The 22839-nt window shown below is 37.4% G+C and overlaps 1 protein-coding gene across 1 annotated transcript in view; it reads left to right on the top strand.

Annotated features, from left to right (window-relative positions):
- Positions 1-22839, top strand: part of TYR (tyrosinase) — a 112901-nt gene that overhangs the window by 9570 nt on the left and 80492 nt on the right. The gene's annotated exons all lie outside the window — the stretch shown is intronic.

The following is a 22839-nucleotide window of genomic DNA, read 5'->3' as shown; positions in this document are numbered from 1 at the left end:
CCTAACCTCCTTAACTTTTTGCTTGATTCTCGCCATTGTGGTTGCTGCTGTGTCCTCTAACTTCTGTTGCTGAGTATGCAGAATAGTTTCATTGTCTCTTTCATTTTCCTGTATTCTTCTAATCCCGAACACCTTAGAGCCTTGCTTTTTCCCAGAAGAATTTAAATAAGGAGAGTATTACCCTAAAGAGGAAACATGGTGCAGTTATTAAAATAAAAATTTTGTTTATTTTCCTTAAATAGTATTAGTAATTAATGTTTTCCAATAGTCACCATATGCAAGGCACCATGCCAAAGATACTGTGTAGCACTGTCTTACAACCATTCTTACAACCATTCTCTGAGGAAGTAGCATTGTTATTTCCAATTTAAAGAGAGGAAACAAGATCAGAGATATTAAGTAATTTGGCTGCCATCCATTTGGTAAGTGGCAGAGCTAAATATGTTCCTAGATTTGGCAAGTGCCAAAATCCAAGAGTCTTTTCTATTGTACTCTGATGACCCTGAGTGAGTTGAACATTTTTTGAAGGTTGAATATCAAGCTGGTCCTGCAATAATATAACAGGAGAAGTCAATGAATGGTGTCCAAGAGTCTGAACCTACAAGCTAAGAGAAAGGCACACAGACAAGTTGGTGGTCACCACATGGGAGGACTGGGCACACGGTTGGATTTTGCAGCGGTTAATAGCTAGATTCCAGATGTCGAATTAAAGATATTATAAAGCAGGGCTTGATTCTTAAGGTAATTATAATCCATTACAGGTTCAGTCAGTTGTGTCCAACTCTCTGTGACCCCATGGACTGCAGCACTCTAGGCCTCCCTGTACATCGCCAACACCCGGAGTTTACCCAAACTCAAGTCCATTGAGTCAGTGATGCCATCCAACCATCTCTTCCTCTGTCGTCCCCTTCTCCTCCTGCCCTCAATCTTTCCCAGCATCAGGGTCTTTTCAAATGAGTCAGCTCTTCACATCAGGTGGCCAAGGTATTGGAGTTTCGCCTTCAGCATCAGTCCTTCCAATGAACACCCAGGACTGAACTCCTTTAGGATGGACTGGTTGGATCTCCTTGCAGTCCAAGGGACTCTCAAGAATCTTCTCCAACACCACAGTTCAAAAGGATCAATTCTTTGGTGCTCAGCTTTCTTTATAGTCCAACTCTCACATCCATACATGACTACTGGAAAAACCATAGCCTTGACTAGATGGACTTTTGTTGGCAAAGTAATGTCTCTGCTTTTTAATATGCTGTCTAGGTTGGTCATAGCTTTCCTTCTAAGGATCTTTTAATTTCATGGCTGCAGTCACCATCTGCAGTGATTCTGGAGCCCCCAAAAATAAAATCAGCCACTGTTTCCACTGTTTCCCCATCTATTTGCCATGAAGTGATGGGACAATATACCATGATCTTAGTTTTCTGAATTTTGAGCTTTAAGCCAACTTTTTCACTCTCCTCTTTCATGTTCTTCAAGAGGCTCTTTAGCTCTTCTTTGCTTTCTGCCATAAGGGTGGTGTCATCTGCATATCTGAGGTTATTGATATTTCTCCCAGCAATCTTGATTCCAGCTTGTGCTTCCTCCAGCCCAGTGTCTCTCATGATGTACTCTGATATAAGTTATATAAGCAGGGTGACAATATACAGCCTTGATGTACTCCTTTTCCTATTTGGAACCAGTCTGTTGTTCCATGTCCAGTCTGAAATGCAGTACTTGGATGCAATCTCAAAAACAACAGAATGATCTCTGTTCATTTTCAAGGCAAACCATTCAATATCACAGTAATCAAAATCTATGCCCCAACCAGTAATGCTGAAGAAGCTGAACTTGAATGGTTCTATGAAGACCTACAAGACCTTCTAGAACTAACACCCAAAAAAGATGTCCTTTTCACTATACGGGACTGGATTGCAAAAGTAGGAAGTCAAGAAATACCTGGAGTAACAGGCAAATTTGGCCTTTGAGTACAGAGTGAAGCAGGGCAAAGGCTAAGAGAGTTTTGCCAAGAGAACGCACTGGTCATAGCAAACACCCTCTTCCAACAACACAAGAGAAGACTCTACACATGGACATCACCAGATGGTCAATACCGAAATCAGATTGATTATATTCTTTGCAGCCAAAGATGGAGAAGTTCTATACAGTCAGCAAAAACAAGACTGGGAGCTTACTGTGGCACAGACCATGAACGCCTTATTGCCAAAATCAGACTTAAACTGCAGAAAGTAGGGAAAACCACTAGACCATTCAGGTATGACCTAAGTCAAATCCTTTACAATTATACAGTGGAAGTGACAAATAGATTCAAGGGATTAGATCTGCTAGACAGAGTGCCTGAAAAACTATGGATGGAGGTCCGTGACATTGTACAAGAGGCAGGGATCAAGACCATTACAGGTTATCCAGACATATTTTATAACAGTGAGAAAGCATGAACTTTGTTATCTGGGAAATTAGGCTGATCTTAAAAATAACATAGGGAGCCTCATTTCTCTGGATCTCAAGTCAAAAAAGAAAACTGGCTTGAGTCATGTCAACAGAGCCAGTGGCTTTCAAATAAGTTTCTAATATACAGAATCAGTAGAGGACATCATGCTTATTGTAAATAATTTGTTAATACTAATAAGTTATATTTGTAAATAATTTTTCTCATATAAAGCCATCTTATGTACACACAATCTAGTACTCTTTCTTGAGGAGAGAAAAGACATTATAGAACATAATATTAATAGTATTCAATGTGTGTTTGATGATGAAAACATAAATATTATCTAAAACTCTTCCAATTGCACCTAACCCAACACTTAGTTTATCTATACCCATTGTATGAAGCCTATTTACTGGTAGCAAGATGTCAGAAAACATTGATCTAAGTCACCAGCAAGAGCTTTTCCTTATAAGGGACACATTTCTTTATTCTTATCTTTAAACTTTTACTAAGAAATAATGTTAAGCTTACAGAAAATTTACAGCAATAAAATCTGTAAAAAGCCATACATATGCTTTATATTCAGGTTCACTTACTGTTTACATTAAAATTTTTTTTTCTTTCTCTCATTCACACATATACTTTCTACTCAGATTCGTTTACTGTTTACATTTTATATATTTTTTTCTCCCTTTCTCTCTTATTCTGAACCATCTGAGGATAAATTGCATAGATAAATTGCCAGGGTAAAGAATACTTTACCGTTGGATATTTCAGTGTATCATTCTCTTAAATAGAGACAGTTAACAACTTCAGTAAATTCTATATAGGTGTAATGCTTTAATCTAATCTGCTGTTTATATTGCAATATTTTTAATTCACTAATAAAATCCTTTATATCATTTTTTCTTCTCTGTAACAGGGTCTAGTTTAGGGTAAGGTGGCATTTCGTTGTTCTGTCTCTTTGAGTTTCTTTTAATCTGAAATATTTTCACAACCTATTCTTAAATGACATTCACAATTTTTAGAGAATATAGTCTCCCAATTTTAAATAAAATGTTCCTACTTTTAGCGGGTGGGCCTCCCAAGTGACTCAGTGGTAAAAAACCTACCTGCCAATGCAGGAGACCCTGGAGATGCGGGTTCAGTCCCTGGATCGGAAAGATCCCCTGGAGTAGGAAGTGGCAACCACTCCAGTATTCTTGCCTGAAAAACTCCATGGACAGAGGAGCTTGGTGGGTTGTATGTAGTCCATGGAGTTGCAAAGAGTTGGACATGACCGAGCATGCACACAACACATTTTAAATAGAATTTTTAATAGAATGGATCCGGGTAGTGTATTCTTAGCCAGAATTTTACAGAAGTGTTTTGTGTCTTTCTAAGCGAGTATAACATCTGAAGGCACATGGTGAACATGTCTCACTTTGGCGATGTTAATTTCATCACCTGCTCTAGATGTGGCCCAGATTCCCCACTGCACAATAACCATTCCAGATTTCACCACTGAACACACCTTTAAGCTGATTCTTGTGACTCTGTGTCTCTGTTTCATGACCCTATCATTTTTAGCATTTCTTTCTTTTTTTTTTTCTGGTGCAAAAAAGTAGGCTAGATTCTTCTTGTGCCTACACTGCGCAAAGCCTGGAATCAGCCATATCTCCAAGAAACATTGGTTCCTCTCAGTGGGGAAGGACAAAGACAAAGATCAAGATTGAGAGAATAGTTTGCTCAGTGGAGAGACACAGTTCATCTCAAAGCCAGGATAGGAGCTAAGGATGCAGGGTGTCTTGGGCTTCAGGGAGTGCTCAAGTGGGTACAGCTGCCGGGAGAACAAGACTGGAGGAGCAGGAACACAGCCAAACACTGCTCTGTGCTCCCTCGTTAATGCCGGTGGAGTTGAACTGTGGGTTTGATTGAGCCTCACAGTTATCGCTGCCTTTTTCTTTTCTTTTGGGTCTTGTTAGAGGTATGTAATGTACTCCCCATAAAAAAGATTCCCACAGTTAATCCTGCGATGGAGGAACTGCAGCTTTCCTCTTAGATTTAAATGCTGAAGTAAAGATTGAAGATGTGCGATTTATGAATTGCATAAAAGATCCCCAGAAAGCAAAGAAAAATTAGCATGCATTATAAAAGGTAGTCTTCTGATTAGGTGGTCCCTGTGGAGTATGGGCTATGGATTCAAAGAAGAATCTTCTCATGTGCAAATCTCTGATACCCATGGTGTGTTGCATTGCACGCTTTATAATAATGTCAATGCAAAATTCATACTGGAGTGGATATTGGAAGATGGGTATGGGTTGGCAGTTTAGCAAAGTAGTTAAAGGCAATCAAGGTGACTGGGATTTGATTTAAATCCTACCACTTCCTACATCTGTTACCTTGAGTAAGCTATTTAACTTCTCAGGGCCTTAATGTCATCATCTGGAAAATGTAGATAAGGATAATAACTTACAGTGTTCATGTAAGGGTTTAACAATACAATACATGTAAGGAACATACAAGATTTCTTCAATAAATGGCAGCTATTATTATGTTAAACTGGAATTAGTTTTTGACAACTTGGTTATCAGTCATTACTTTTTTTGACAATTAGCTTAGAAGCAAAGTATAGACTGAGTCCTGAGAAAACAGATTATGATGTGCTAGGTATAGAGAAAAACATAGGGAGGAGCAAAGATAGAAAAAAAATTTCTTGAGATAGACTCAGGGAAGGACCATTTCTGGAAATAAAAGCTATTGCTTTTCAGGGTGAATTCCCAGAACCAAGGAGAAAAGAGCAAAAGTAGCTTCCATTACCTAAAATAGTAGAAGGTGCAGGAACAAGGAACAACTCTAACTGAATGGTATGTTTCAGCCTCAAGCACATTGCAACATAGAACCATGGGACTTATAGTTGGAAGACTCTTCCCAATGTATTCATTTCAACATCTCGCATTTTGCTGACATGACATGGTATGTCAGCAAAATGGTATGTCTATGTGGCCATTTAAGGATACAGATCAACCTATCTCATTAGGAAAAAAAAGGAAGTTCTTTAGGTTAAGATGAAATCTAAATTGCATTATCCTGGTACTATGGGAAATTATGAAAGTTCAAAGACATACAAAGATGACTCTTACACACTTTGTGACCTTGAGAAGCTCACCATCTAGTGAGAAAACATCACACAAATCCACAAGGAAAACACAATGTGATGGTCAATATAAAATGAGATAGGAACCCAGAGCTAAACCAGAACTATCTCCCAAGCTGGTGAAACTGGAACTGAAAGTTGAAATATCAGCAACTTCTCACCAAGAAAAGAAGGGAAGGAAAAGCATTTCTAGTAGAGGAAACAACTTATGCATTGGAATAGAAGTATGAAAACATAACTGTAGATAGAACAAAAGGAGAAAATATATATGGCTAGAATATTGTTTATAGTGAAAGTGAAATTCACTCAGTCATGTCCAGTTCTTTGCAACACCATGGACTATACAGTCCCTGGAATTCTCCAGGCCAGAATACTGGAGTGTGGGTAGCCTTTCCCTTCTCCAGGGGATCTTCCCAATCCAGGGACTGAACCCAGATCTCCCACATTGCAGGTGAATTCTTTACCAGATGAGCCATAACGGAAGCCCAAGGATACTGCAGCAGGTGTCTTATCCCTTCTCCAGTGGATCTTCCCGAACCAGGAATCGAACTGGGGTCTCCTGCATTGTGGATGGATTCTTTATCAACTGAGCTATGAGGGAAGCCCATGTTTATATTGAGAAATAGCAAAGACATATAGAAGGTGGATCACAGAAAAAGCAAGGGAATTCCAAAAAAAATCTGCTTCATTGACTATGCTAAAGCCCTTGACTGTGTGGATCACAAAAAAACTATGGAATATTCTTAATGAGATGAGAATACCAGACCACATTACCTGCCTCCTGAGAAACCTGTATGCAGGACAAGAAGCAACAGTTACAACTGGACATGGAATACGGGACTGGTTCAAAATTAGGAAAGGAGTACATCAAGGCTATATATTGTCACCCTGCTTATTTAACTTATATGCAGAGAACATCATGCAAAATGCTGGGCTGAATGAAGCACAAGTTGGAATCAAGGTTGCTGGAAGAAATATCAACAACCTCAGATATGCAGATAACACCATTTTACTGGCAAAAAGTGATGAGAACTAAAAAGCCTCTAGATGAATGTGAAAGAGGAGAGTGAAAAAGCTGGCTTAAAACTCAGCATTCAAAAAACTAAGAATCATGGCATCCAGTCCTATCACTTCATGGCAAATTGACAAGAAAAATATGGAAACAGTGCCAGATTCATTTTCTTGGGCTCCAAAATCACTGCAGATGGTGGCTGCAGCCATGAAATTAAAAGATGCTTGCTCCTTTGAAGAAAAGCTATGACAACCTCGACAGTGTATTAAAAAGTAGAGATATCACTTTGCTGGCAAAGGCCCATATAGTCAAAGCTATGGTTTTTCCAGTAGTCATGGATAGATGTGAGATTTGGACCATAAAGAAAGCTGAGCACTGAAGAATTGATGCTTTCGAACTGTGGTGTTGGAGAAGACTCTTGAGAGTCCCTTGGACAGCAAGGAGATCAGATCAGTCAATCCTAAAGAAAATCAACTTTGAATATTCATTGGAAGGACTGATGTTGAAGTTGAAGCTCCAGTACTCTGGCCACCTAATGTGAAGAGTTGACTCATTTGAAAAGACCCTGATGCTGGGAAAGACTGAGGGCAAGAGGAGAAAGGGGTGACAGAGGATGAAATGTTTGAATGGCATCACTAACTCAATGGACATGAGTTTGAGCAAACTTAGGGAGATAGTGAAGGACAGAGAAGCCTGATGTGCTGCAGTCCATGGGGTAGCAAAGCATTGAACACGACTTAGCGACTGAACAAAAACAACAATAGAAGGTGTCGAATATACTAATCAATAAGCTGTGGGAGGATGATGAATGGTGAGGACTTTATCCAAAGTAGGATGAAGGAGATGAAGATGAGTTGTTTGGAGTATAGAAACTCTTGTAGACTCTAAGTACAGAGTATCATAAACACTTGGTGACTATTTTAGGAGGCAGAAAGGTAAACATCAGATTGAGAATTACGAAGCTTCTGCCATTGACTTCTAATAATTGGTCCTTGTTTTGTCCTCTTAAGCTGTATAACACTAAAACATCTAGTTTATGTAGCAGCTCTTCTAAAAAAATTCCTTCTATTATGATTCTCTGGAATCTTTTCTTCATGCAGTCTATCCACTCTATTTTATTGTGACACCCTGGAAAGTATCTTACCTTTTCATTTGCCAGAATTTTTTGAGGAGCAGTCTGGTGGTAGTTTAGTTGCTCAGTCATGTCCAACTCTTGTGACCCCAGGGACTGTAGCCCACCAGGCTCCTCTGTCCACGGGATTTCCCAAGCAAGCATACTAGAGTGGGTTGCCATTTCCTTCTCCAGAGGATCTTCCTGAGCCAGGGATCAAACCTGAGTCTCCTGTGTTGCAAGCGGCCTCCTGCATTACAGGTGGATTCTTTACCACTGAGCCACCAGGGAGGCCAGTCTAGGAAATGGTAAGTCAGTTCTGGGTTTTCAGGAAAGATAATGGGAATTTTGAAATTTTGAATAAAGTCTTAAGGTAACAGTGTTCACATCAGAAGAGAAAGGTCAGTGACAGGTCACAATGATGTCTCAAAGGATGTTCTAGTTTCCAGTCTCCCTGCCTGAGAAATGGACTTTCTTAGTATATCCAGAAATGGTCACACAAACTCAAAATATAAATTAAACTGAGAACTACTGTGTAAACCAGAATGCCAAGGAGACTGTTTACGTGCGATGAGACATTCTAGTGATGGGAAGGCTCAAGCTCTTCCTTACCCATCTTCTTTACCAGTGCTGAGAAAATCAGAAAACTAAGTAGGTTGGTATAGATTGGTGTCCTCTGACTTAGAATAAGGTGGAAGGTTCTGAGAAAGAGTTCATGCAGACCAGAAAAATCTTTCTTTGCCTGGATTACTTAACTCCCCAGAATTATCACCTTGCCAACCTTGTTGATATTCTGAACAGGCAATGATCCTGATCATAAAAATAACAATAAAATCCCCTTTGTGCCAGACTTCTCATTTCCCACATGCTCTATCATTTAATCCTTGCAACACGATTGCAATATTTAATATTCACAAATTAAGCTGAAGCACCATCTTCAGTGAAGTAGTTATTCCAATGAGTTTAGGAGACATCCTGTCTCCTTCTAGTTGAATGAGCTGATTGAACTACTTTGACTCGAAGAATATTCTTTTTTCTCTTTCCTTCAAACTCTCAGTGCACATAGGATCCTTTCTATTATATGTAAGAAATTTAAATAAGTATCCTGGATATTATTGTCTGAGTGAGTTTGCTTTGAACTGGGATTCTTTTATTAGGAGGTAATGTTACCTTTTTAAAAAGCCTGAAATAATATGGAGTGCTATATTATGGAGAAGGTTTTGTGGATATGCAAGCATGTTTTTAAGATTTCTAGGGCAGAAGCTGCTCATGGAAAGAGCTAATACTTATGTATTACATTCACAGAAAAACAAATCAAACATAATTCATATATATGTATATGAATATATATATATATATATATATATATATATATATATATATAATCTTTTAAATTCTTGATCAGTGCTTTGCTCCCCAAGGCTGAAGGGTGGCAAGACCAGGCTATGTTCATTTTATCTGGTCATTAGAAGCTGTCTAGTCAGGGTGCGATGAGAGCCTGCTGAAACTATGATTCTTAGAGCATTAGGGAGCATTTGAATTTTTGCAGAGAGAATTTTTTTTCTAGACCCATGATGCTGTTCAGATATCTAGAAGGTAGAAAAATAACAGTTTTATATTTTTCTCAGAAAAAAAAAACTCTTAAAAGCAGAACAAGCAGTTTAAAATCTGGGGATATTATTGCTTGATACTCAGGAAACTTTTAGCAACAAATGTGGTAATGATACAGCCTGGAGCTCTCGTTATAAAAAAGAAAAAAAAAATGGAGTGTCAGTCCCTATGTATTTATATGTTTTTAAATGACTTCTGATTCGTTCCTCTTCTACTGGTTGTCCGGGCATGTAAATTATTCTTGCCAAATATTAATGTTGAAAAAGTAATTTATTTAAGACACATGTAATCTGTGCTATGAATTAAGAGGTTCTGGTATCATATACTGGCAAACACCATTTTAGAAAGCTACATTAGAGAAAGTACTAAGTCACTTCAGTTCTGTCCAACTGTTTGCAACCCCATGGACTGCAGCCTGCCAGGCACCTCTGTTCATGGGATTCTCCAGGCAAGAATACTGGAGTGAGTTGCCATGTCTTTCTCCAGGGGATCTCCCCGACCCAGGGATCGAATCCATGTCTCCTGCATTGGTAGGTGAGTTCTTTACCACTAGCGCCACCTGGGAAGTCCAAAGAGAAAAATATCTCATATTGGGACAGGGCCATTTAACCTTCACCTCAACCCTGCTGTCACTGACATCTATAACTGGGCCTATGGCTTTGGGTGGGCGGCCACTATTATCCTGATTGACTGTGCCTTCTTCTTCTGTTGCCTTCCCAACTATGAAGATGACCTGCTGGGCAATGCCAAGCCCAGGTACTTCTACACATCTGCCTAAGGTGGGGAATGAGCAGAAGAACATCACTGCTGCTGAGACAGATTCCAGAGAAAGAAACTGTTTTCCCCAGAATACTTTGAACCTGCTTTGGGGGCAATGTTCATATCATTAAACTATGGTCAAAATGCTAAAATAATCTGGGGAAAGTGTTTCTTAAATGGTGTTATAGTTTCATATTCATCTTTTATATATGTTTTGTAGTGTTAAGTAAGACTTACTTCTTTTAATTAATTACCTAATTATTAAGTTGGCTAAAAAGTTCATTCAGGCTTGTCCATAAGATTGATTGGAAAACTTGAACTCACTTTTTGGCCAACTCAATACTAATATGCCAATGTTTCCTTATATCTAACAATACCATTGATATTGCATTTGTAAAAGAATATGAGTATAAAAGCAACCCCATAATTTATAAGGTAAAAATGAGAAGGCTTCAAAGATTTGAGTAATCTGGTTAGGTTTTTGTATTTCCCAGATGGAATGGGTTGGGTCTATTAAGAACTAAGGAGAAGAAGAAGATACTGGTAAAAATTGTCAGTGAATAAATATTCTAAAAGAAGTGCAAAACGATATTTTTTCAAGCCTTTGGCTATTCAAAGAAGCAAAATTGGTTCCTAAATGCATGTCATTTGTGAGAATTTCTTTTTTTTTTTTTTGAGAATTTCTAATGAATATCATGAATAATTGATTTGGGGCGAAGCGTTCCATTAACTTAATATGACATCTAGGAAAGTATTCTTTCATTGCCAAAACCTGTAAGGCCTCCTCAAGCAGTGAAATCTTAAGATGAAATTTTCTCTTTTAAAGTGGTTCATAGGGTGGGGGTGTGGTAGAAAGCTACTAGTAATTCTGTGCTCTTTGGTGTCTACATGCTCTAGACCAGAGTAGACTGGATTAAAAAATGGACTGGTCTAATTCATATGACCTTTAAGTAGTATTAGGTTGTTCAGTAAAGCATTAGGAGGGCCATTCCCATCACAAAAGTAACATTAAATAGCCTAGAGAGAAGACATGGCTTGAATTTTTCATCTTTGGCTTGATCGGGTCTAATCATGTAGACACAGCTTCTGATAGATTGCAACTGTAAGCAAAAACTTAAATATGGTTAAAACCTGGTTTCCCTTGGTAAACAGATTAAAAATATCTGATGTAAAACGTTTAACAGAAGAAGTCAGGAATGTGGGATTTCTCTGACTTGCAAATATATCACATGGAATATTATTAGTTTTTTACTATTTGTACTTACATAATGAAAACCAATTCATTTTATATATCAAATTATTTTGTAAGTTGTAAAAATAGCAGTTGCAGTTTTATTATGAACTTTTCTCAATAAACCAGGTGATCTTAAAAAATAAAAGGGATTGAAATACTCATTTTGAAGGCATGTAGCAATATACTTGAGCATCAATTCTAACATTATGAGCATCTTCTCCCTCATTTAAAAATGTATTTAATAATTACATATCGAGGCTATTGTGAGTACCTCTGACTGTGTATGCAAGAAATGTTTCCTTTCCCCCCCACACCTGTCTTCTTTACAATCTCATTAGACATCCCAACTTCCCTTATAATTAGGCATAGGTTACTAGTTTAATGATATGTATTCACTAATAATAGACAGTTTTCATTTAGTTTTTTTTTACCTTTTGAAGGTAAAAAATGGCAAACAGCCATTTTCCACAGGATAATTTTTTTTTCCAATAAATATCTCAACTTAAGGGCCTAGAAGATCTTTAAGGAGAAGGTTAACAATGTATCTTTTCTAAATGTAGAGTCAGGCATTTGGTCTGTGGAGATTTCACTTCCTTGGGATAAATTTTGGGGAAAATGCCACCACTCATTAGCAATAAAAACACTGCAAAGAAAAACCAGAATTCTATTTTATGCACTTGTTCACTGAAAAATTATGAGTTGGGAGACTTGAGGAACCAAATACAATTTGGCTATGCCTCATGTATTTGTACGACTGCTTTATAATCTTCTATAGCAATTGATCTAAAATACTGTATTTTGGTTTCAGTACCTACTTACAAATCTTATAATGTATGGAGAACTCCAAAAAGCTTTTTTTTATGTGGGTTATATTGATAGCTACTTGCCAACTAAAACATAAGATTTGAAAATATTTATATAATAATATTAGTCATTCCATGCGAGTATAAATAACATAATTGCAATATATTTTCAAAAAAGTAGTGAGTGGCATGACACTGATTTATATATTTGCCAAAAAAAAGACATCTGGATTCTATGTCTGCTTCCATACTCAACATATTATGACAAGATATTTAATTTAAGACCTTGAAGAAAATCCATCTTCACACATACAAAATTGGAATAGGAACAGTGTTTTAAAAATATTTTTTGATAATTCTGGATCTTCTTTATCTTTCTCTACCAAAACTTTAGTGTAATTTCTTAAATGTTCAGTTGTACTGTCAAAGCTGAAAGCAGATCAATAAGCTTTTTGTATTTGTTATATTAAAATTTGTTGATCTATCTTACATTATGAATGATTTTTATCATAATTAGTTTGTAATATCACACATGGATCATTTGCAAAATACAGGTTCACTGCAATATGTAGATCTTTCAGATGCTGACATTTCTCATTGTACAATACTAAATGTCAAATTTATTAATATCACCAACAATCTCATGAGGAATGTCTTTAAATACTGAGAATCTGGCAAAATTATAGTGATGGAATAAAACATTCCAAAATTCTAATTTTTGCTTAAAGCTAAAATTTTCTCATTGGCAAAAAATATCATCAGTTGTAAGTGACATACTTACTTTGAATAAATTGTCTACCAAACTGCCTAATTCTGAATAATCATAGTTAATTTCTCAATTGGGCCTTCAGGTAAAAATGGCATCCCTTGGAAAGTACTGTATATGGTTACTTCAGTTCTCAGCACAAGCACAAGTGCTTTTTCTCTAGATAACCATCATATTTCAAAATGTAGCAGAAATATTACATATATAAAATATTACATGTGTATCCCATTCTGGCTTCCCTAAGTTGCCAGAGCAGAACTTAGAGCTCTGATACACTTCTAACCTGCATCTGTTTTTATGGTCCAGCACTAATCACTCTACTCTATGTGGGAATCTTAGAAGAAATTCTTTTGTGAAAACTGTGGACATTTTAGCTGGTCAAAATATAGAAGAATCATAGTCAATACACTAATAAAAGTACACAGATTTCCACTTCTGAGAAAGTAGATTAGATATACTTTTCCCTATTCCTCTTTGTTCTTTAACATGAGTCTCAGCAATATATTTCTGAATGTGTCTCCTCAGTTAAAGGAAACAAAAGCAGAAATAAAAAATGAGACTATCTCAAGCTAAAAATCTTCTTCACAGTTAATAAAAGTAACAAAATGAAACAACAACCTACTGAATGGAAGAAGATACTTGCAAATCACATATCTGAATAAGGGGTTAATATCCAAATTATACAAAATTCATACAACTCAACAGCAAAAAGAAAACAAAAAACACAAAACCTAATTTAAAAATGGACTGAGGAGTTGGATAGACATTTTTTCAAAGATGGTCAACAGGCAGATGAAAAGATGTTCAACATCAGTAATTATTAGGGAAATGCAAATCAAAACCAAAATGAGATATCACCTCATAGCTGTTAGAATGGCTTTTATCAAAAGAAAATATCAATTTGAAAAAATATATTCCCTGAATCTGCCTTCAGTGTTGGAGACCCAGGTTCAATTGCTGGGTTGGGAAGATCCCCTGGAGAAGGAAATGGCAACCCACTCCAGTATTCTGCCTGAAGAATTCTATGGACAGATGAGCCTGACAGGCTACAGTCCATGGGGTTGCAGAGTTGGACGTGACTGAGCAACTAACACTACTTCTGTTCATATATATTCATTACAGCATTATTTATAAGATATGAAAACAGCCTAAATGACCATCAGTGGATGAGAAGTAAAGATGAGATAAACACACACACACAATGGTATATAACTTACCCTTGAAAAATAGAAAATTTTGCCATTTACAAAAACACGGATGGACCTTGAGGGTATTATGCTACATGAAATAAGTCAGACAAAGAAAGATATCCTATTATTTTACTAAAATAACAAACAAAAACCAAATAAATAAACAAAACAAAAGTAAAATAAATAGATACAGTGAACAGAATAGTTGTTACCAGAAGGGAAGGGGTTGAGAGAGAGCAGAAAGGGTAAATGGAGTGAACTGTATGATGACAGATGGAATTAAACTTTTGCTATGGTGTGTACAAAAGTTGAATATAATGTTGAACACATGAAACATATAACATCACAAACCAGTGCTACTTCAAAAAAATTAAAAAAAAAAACTTTTGACTTCTAAATCTCAAGAAACTTACTTAGGAAAATCTGGTCCTTTAAAATATCACAGCTACAAATGCCAAGGGTTAACTGTAGTCTCCATCTTTTTAGAGCCAATCAATTTAATGCCAGAGACTATGAATAATTATCCTTGCCATTTAAAAGTGAAATTTAAGAGGATGAAAGTGATTATTTATTTATCTAGGTCAATTTCAGCAGAAATTTATATTACAGCTTTAGCCGGATCCAAGAGAATACATGTGAAATAGCAGCTTATCTTCAATGCTGAGTGTGTGATGGGATACCACTTTCCTCAAGATAAAAGCTATTCAATTGTTTTTTAAAAAATTCATTAAGGTTACTACATTGTACAACTCTAGGGGCAACATCCAAGTTTTATTGTATTGTGCTAGGGAATGAAATTATCATAAAATACAACATAAATGGTACTCCCTAGGGTTGTGTATTTTTATTGTACTATAAATCTATTCTGTCTCAAAAATTAAAACTCAAAAAGTTTTGAGAGGTTACTACTAAATAAGGTATTTTAGTATACAATTTATCTGCCTGGTATCAGCCTTGATTTCTATTTATTATCCCCATTTCATAGATTAAAAAAAAGTATGTTGGCAGCCATCGGCTTGCAGCACATAAATCATAAGAGCTGAAATCCAAACGTAGATCATAAAACCTTGAATACAAATACCGAATTCTGAGCTCATAATCTCACTGGGAAATGTTTAGAAATATTATAAGGATACTATGATCCTTGAAGAATGACTTACTCACCTCAAGTCCCTGTGCCCAATGCACAGTGAGGCCAAATGATACCAAAACAGTTTGGGGCAGACAGAGGTTTATTGCAGAAGAGGGGTGGTTCACACCTTAAAAAAAAAGAAAAGAAAACACCAAACTCCCAGAAGCCTTGCTGCAAAATCCTTTTAAAGGCAAGGTGACGGATGTGGTTAATTGTTGCATACTTCTTGTTCTTGCAGCTGACCATACGGGTCAGGTCACGGTGTTCCTGTAAACCTCCAAACAACCAATACTATTATCTGTTCCGCAAAATTTTATCTAAAAGTATAATACTCTTAAAGTTTAACAACCAGAGAAGGGGCTCACGGAGCCGCCCTCAGATGTCAGAACAGGCTCCTTTCGCAGCTGCGGGGCAGCTGGTAAGAGGCCAGGCAGGAGGTCACCTCCGCCATCGACGCTCCTCACAGTAGCCCACAGGTCGCCACTCCCGCTTGGGGCTGCCTGGCTGTCACTGAGGGCGCCGCTGTTTCGGAGCTTTTACAAGCCAAACAAAGGGCCCCTGCCCTGCCCGGTGTCCACGCCGGCAAGCAAATGGGCCAGGTCCCACAGACTGCCACCCTGGGAGACTGCTGCCGTGGGGACCACCGTGACTCTGACCGTTGGTGGAGGGGACGGCTAACGGCAGCGCGCCAACGGCCAGTCTCGCGATAACAGCCTCACGCTAACCGCTGCTCCTGTTACACGCTCTCCTGAGCTCAAGACTTGAGACCTTGTGTAAGTCACTGAAGTTCACAGAGCACATCTTTTTCGTTTATACAATGGAGATAATATTTCTACATTATCTCTGAATGTCCATATATCAAATAAGATTATTGCTATTTAGTCAGTAAGTTGTCTCCAATTCTTTTGTGACCCCCATGGACTGTTGCTTGACAGGCTCTTCTGTCCATGGGATTTCCCAGGCAAGAATACTGGAGTGGGTTGCCATTTCTTCCTCCGATCAAATAAGATAATGTTTGTTAAATGTTAAATATTACAATGAAGAAAATACTGTTTAGGATTTATTCAAAGTATTAGAATTCTGTTACCTTTGGTCATTAATTTTAACCCTAACTGTATTTTTCTTTTCCATACTAGAATAAATTCAGAATCATGTGACAGTGACTTCACAGTAGGTAACTTGACAATAAAGGCTTTGAAAGCTTGTGAACTTGAAATTAAAACTTTGGTGTTTAAAAAGATAGAAAAGAATATATTGATAAAAAGGATCAGTTGTAATAAATACTGGAAGTATGGTAATTAATCAGGATAAGAAGCCCCACTTGTATATACACCAAAAGCAACTGTGATTTTAAGTATCCCTTCTGAGATTCCTTCCATATGCCATGAGTTTAATAGGACGTTGCTGAATTAGTCTATTTCTCCTCTGTTAAAGTATTGTAAGAAAAACACCCAAAATAATGTGACTCTGAAAAAGTGGTTGTTTATTTTGCTCTGATGAAACAGTGTGGAGGTAGATGATCCAGAACTGGTAGTACAATTCTATGGTCCTTGATTCCCAACTTCCACCTCTAGAAGGCATTCTAATGCCTTCACGCTAATCAGTAAGAAGCACACAAAATGGGGAAAGGAGCACATGTCCATTCCTCTTTAAAGACCTACCTTGAAGAGTTTCTTATCAATTCTATTTTATCCCTATGGTCACACAGACAGGGCCACACTTAGCTCTAAAGGGAAACTAACTGGAAAATAAAACCTCCAGCCAGTAGCCATGTGCCCCACATTTAGTATAGTCATTATTTGGAAAAGAAAGGAATTAGTATTAGTTAAAAAAAAAAAAAAGTAGCAGCTTCTGTCACAGTGCCTTTTCCTAGGGTTCATTGAAGTGCATAAAATTAAAATCATATACCTTTACCACAGTATTATGTCTGGGTTTCATTTAAAACAGCACTAATTCTCTAGTGGTAAATGATGTCAAAATATTCTTTTACTCCAGACTTTTCAAGTTATTAAACTTAAGAGCATTTGTTTTACAACAGGTAATTAGAATGTATAAGAGAAACATGCTAGGATAGTACAGACTGAATGTTTATGTTCTCTCCAAATTCTTGTGTTTGAAACTCTATCTCCTCCTCAGTGTGATGGTATTAGAAGTTGGACCTTTGGGATTTAATTGGGATTAGTTGAGGTCATGTGGGTGGAGCCTTCATGAATAGCATTAGTGCCCCTGTAAGTGACAACACAGTTTGCTTCCCCTTTCTGCTGTCTACCATGTGAGGGTATACCAGAATGTAGCAGTTTGCAACTTGGAAGAGTGCTCTCATCAAAACTTCATCAATGCCAGCACCCTAATCTCAGACTCTCAGCCTCCAGCAATCTAAGAAATAAATTTCTGTTATTTATAATACTCAGTCTATTGTACTTTGTTATGGTAGTCCAAACTGACAAGTCGTAGAAGCTGTAACAAACAAACCCAGTGGCCTAACCTAATAAAAATTGGTTGATTTCTTGCTCACACCAAGTCCAGTTTGGATGTTAATGGTTGGTGAGCAGTCTTTCACATGACCATTTTAATGGCTTCTCTAAACCCCATCTCCCTGATGATCTTCTGCATCTTCTGGGAGATAAGGGAAAAGCATATTTGAAGGGTCCTAGAGGAGGAATATATGGGCCAAACTGGAAGTGATCTACCTACCTACTGCCTACATTCTACTGTCCACAATTCATTGACAAGGCCACAACTGAGTATGAGTTTGGTTGTGCAAATAGGAGTTTGAGGAAATGGGTTTAGTGAACATATTAACAGATGTGTGTTAGGTCTTTCTGTCTGAGCCTTTTCAATTTTTTACCTTTCAGTTCAGTTCAGTTCAGTCACTCAGTTGTGTCCGACTCTGCGACCCCATGAATCACGCCAGGCCTTTGTCCATCACCAACTCTCGGAGTTTACTCAAACTCATGTCCATCGAGTCGGTGATGCCATCCAGCCATCTCATCCTCTGTCGTCCCCTTCTCCTTCTGCCCCCAATCCCTCCTAGCACCAGGGTCTTTTCCAATGAGTCAACTCTTCACATGAGGTGGCCAAAGTATTGGAGTTTCAGCTTCAGCATCAGTCCTTCCAGTGAACACCCAGGACTGATCTCCTCTAGGATGGACTGTTTGTATCTCCTTGCAGTCAAGGGACTCTCAAGAGTCTTCTCCAACACCACAGTTCAAAAGCATCAATTCTTCAGTGCTCAACTTTCTTCACAGTCCAACTCTCACATCCATATATGACCACTGAGAAAACCACAACCTTGACTAGACAGACCTTTGTTGGCAAAGTAATGTCTCTGCTTTTTAATATGCTATCTAGGTTGGTCATAACTTTTTACCCTTTAGGATCTAGTAAATGCTTGGAATTTTAGTTTTGGTCTAGGATGCTTCACTTATGTTGAAGCCTCAATTCTTGGCTGAGAAAAAAAAGTAAATGATTTTCTCTCACATGCCATTATTTACTTTTCTCCATTTTCTATAAAATTTTCACACTTAAGCTCATTTTTCAACAAGTATAAAAAGGCCATGAAATTCTGTTTTCCTTAGCCATTCCATGTCCTTTTTTCCAATGGAACCTCCCAAAATATATTTGATTATTTATGGATGAATAATTATTTCTATTAATATGGTTTGTTTGAAAAAAGAATTGCCTATCTTTTCTCTCCTAACATCTATTATCATCTACATGCTGAGCAACACCATACCTATTTTTCATACAAGCTCAGGGTCTTCTCTATATGTAATTAATTATTCCATCAGGAGAATATTGATAGGATCACATATTAAATAAAAGCATAAGAGCCAATTCAGGGCCAAGATCCATTTTACTCAATCATAAACCTTGGAATACTAAGGGCATGTACCAAAACTTGCAGCTTAAGTGATTTTATAACTATGCTATTGTACTTGAAATTTATTTGTAAAAATAAATAAAGAACTTTAAAATAAAATAAGGTCAAATAAAATTATGCCAGCAACTGGAGTTACATGGTTTTGGAAAGAAAAATAAATATTCCATATTTATTTATTCAACAAACTTTTATAGAGTATCCACTCTGTGCAGGCACTTTGCTATACACTAGGAATTATTGTTGTTCAGTTGCTCAGTTGTGTCTGACTCTGCGACCTCATGGACTGCAGCGTGCAAAGCTTCCCTGTCCTTTACCATCTCCTGGAGCTTGCTCAAACTCATGTCCATTGAGTTAATGATGCCGTCCAACCAACTCATCCTCTGTTGCCCCTTCTCCTGCCTTCAATCTGTCCCAGCATCGGGGTATTTTCTAATGAGCTGGCTCTTTGCATCAGGTGGCCAAAGTATTGGAGCTTCAGCTTCAGCATCAGTCCTTCCAATGAATGTTCAAGGTTGATTTCTTTTAGGATGGACTGGTTTGATCTCCATCCAGTCCAAGGGACTCTCAAGAGTCCTCTCCAATACCACAGTTCAAAAGCATCAATTCTTCGGCACTCAGCCTTCTTTATGGTCCAACTCTCACATCCATACATGATTACTGGAAAAACCACAGCTTTGACCTCATCCATCAGAGGGCAAACGGAATGAAAACCACAAGCATAGAAAACTAATCAAACTGATCACAGGGATCACAGCCTTGTCTAACTCAGTGAAACTATGGCCCGTGTAGGGGCACCCAAAACAGATGGTTTATGGTGGAGAGTTCTGACAAAACATGTTTCACTGGAGAAGGGAATGGCAAACAACTTCAGCAGTCTTGCCTTGAGAACCTCATGAACAGTATGAAAAGGCAAAAGGATATGACACTAGGAATAACTAGCAAATATGATGCAGATGTTTCTGTCTTGGAATTTGCAGTCTAATTAAGAACTAGGCCATGAATAACTGTAATCTAAAGAAAATAAATGACTAAAAGGGTGGAATATAATTAATGCTATGCTATAATTAAGTGCTATTAAATAGAGGGGACCTAAACAAGTGTTTATTGTCAGAGAAACTCTGAGGGTCTGATATCCTCAAAGATGAGCTGGAATATGTCAGGTAAGGTCCATAGAAAAAAAAAAGGAAAAAACAAATTTTTTCAGTCTGCTAAAAAATAGTCTTGCAAATTCCCAGAGTCCCTTGTAACTAAAAGCCACTGCTGACATCAATGTAGCCCTACATTTTCAGTTCCTAACAGCCTTTCACATCCGTTATCTTAATTACTCCTTTCAAATGACTAATACCATATTACACTCATAGATGAAGGACTGAGATTCAGAGAATTTAACTTGACAAGGTTACCCAGCTAATAGGTAGTAAAGTTAGACCATCACTAGGGTAGGTCATATCCGTAAGTCTTCCAAATAGAGTTTTATATGAAACATAAAGTTGTGGTTAACAGATTTGTGGTTGTTTAGTCACTAAGGTGTGTCCGACATTTAGAGGACCTGGCTCCTCTGGCCATGGGATATCCCAGGCAAGAATACTGGAGTGGGTTGCCATTTCCTGCGTTGACAGGCAAATTCTTTACCGCTGAACCACTGGGGAAGCCCGGTTAACAGATTACCCGGGTTAGAATCCTGATACTATTACTTACTAATTAGTTGACCTTTGGTCACTGTCTTGACTTGAATTCCTTCATTTACAAAATAAGGAAAATCATAATACCTACCTCATACATCGTTGTAAAATTTATGTGATCTTTACAGATACCTGTAAATGCTTATCTATTAATGGAAAAATTTCATTAAGTGATAAAGTCACTGTCTTGTATGTTGATGCATAGTCTATTTTCTAACTTCATTTAGAAAGTAAATTCTAAACAATGGAATAGACCAGTATTTGAGACCTCCAGTGGACAAAAAATGTTTCAGAAAAACATTATTTCTAAGCTGAGTTGATATCCAAATTGTAGCAAAATGATAGTACTTTCTACTTAGAAAGACTCATAAAAGCGATCTTTGAGATGGAGTTATATCTCTATTCTAGAAACTTCTAAAAAATGAAATATCAAAAACTTAAAGACAGAGTCAGTGTTACTGATTTTTCTTTTCACCTTGTGCTCTGATATGGCTTTGCATGGTATTGGTGCTAGTAAATAGCCCTCTAAAATAGGAACTAGGATCCTGTGTGGCTAAAAAAAAAAAGCAGAATGGAAAAGAGCAAATGCCTAGGAAGCTGATGTATGGGGTGGTGGTGATGGAAGAGGAATTGACAACAGCAGCAAGTGACAATAAATATCAAGGGAAAAGGAAGAAAAATATAGTCTACAAACGTTTGACATTCAGTAAGGGAATTGCATTTGACAGAGACAAACACTGGATAAACATCTGACTTTGTATATTGGTGGCATTACCAAAGAATTCCAAACTTCTTGGTGTTTTGTGAAAAGAATCTGGTTGATTCAACTGACTACATGCCTTTGAAGTCCTATGATAGGAAGGTTTTAAGGTACTCATCTTAAAGAAGAGGATGGGAATGTCCATAATATCAAAGGCCTTCTCTATGCTGAAGAAGTGTATTATAGAAAACTGGGCTGGATACAATGCCTTGTGCTTGTTGTTTGTTTTTTAAGATTTTTTTTTTAAAGTGGACCATTTTTAAAGTCTTTATTGAACTTGTTACAATACTTCTTCTGTTTTATGTTTTGGTTTTTTGGCTGCAAGGCTTGTGGGGTCTTAGCTCCCTGACCAGGGATTGAACACACAACACCTGCATTGGAAGGTGATATCCAAAGCCATTGGACCACCAGGGAAGTCCTTGATGCTTTAGGTTTGGTTTTGTTTTGTTTTTTTCAATTTTTTTTCACAAAAAGAATTAAGGGAATTCATTATAAAGAATTAAGGGTATTGTTATAACTAGAAAAGAAAATCTGTTGTCATCTTAATGTATTTATATTTCAGTATAATTAATAGTTCTACACCAAGTAAGGGAGTGTAACAGAATGATTGAGACCGGAAATCTGATAGACAACTAGCCCAAATTCTGGCTCCACCACTTACCAGTTGAATGACCTTGGATAAACCATTGAACCTTTCTAAGCATTCAGAAACCTTTCAGTTTCACCACCTGAAAGTTGCTTCAATTGTATCCTCTTTACAGAGTTACTGTGAGGATTGTTGCATAAGTATATAATCTAACAGCCTAGTACACAGGAGTTGAGAGCATAGTAAAAGCAGTAATCTCTGTTGCCAAGTGGTAATTAAGTCATAACAAAGATATGAATTATATTTCCATTTATAATTAAACTATGGAGATGAGGCTTTGTAATTTGTTAGCATAGGGAAGACTCTATTTTAAATTGAAGGTTGATGAATGCAAGCACACCTATGAAAAAATTCAAACATATTTTCAAGTGATTTTAATCAAAGCATCTTAAAAATAATTACCCTTAATGTAAATATAATCTTTACTAATTATACTTCCCTGTGGCTAACTTTGTGTGCTAAGTTGCTTCAGTCATATCTGACTCTTAGCGACCTCATGGGCTATAGCCCACCAGGCTCTTCTGTCCATGGGATTCTCCAGGCAAGAATCCTGGAGTGGGTTGCCATTTCCTTCTCCAGGGTATTTTCCAACCTAGAAATTGAACCCACGTCCCGCCTGTTATGTCTTCATTGGCAGGTGGGTTCTTTACCACTAGCACCACCTAACTTTATTTGATGTTAATTTTTTTATC

The sequence above is a fragment of the Cervus canadensis genome, chromosome 29 (assembly GCF_019320065.1).
Source record: "Cervus canadensis isolate Bull #8, Minnesota chromosome 29, ASM1932006v1, whole genome shotgun sequence".
NCBI lineage: Eukaryota > Metazoa > Chordata > Mammalia > Artiodactyla > Cervidae > Cervus > Cervus canadensis.
This window is presented reverse-complemented; position numbering and strand designations above follow the sequence as displayed.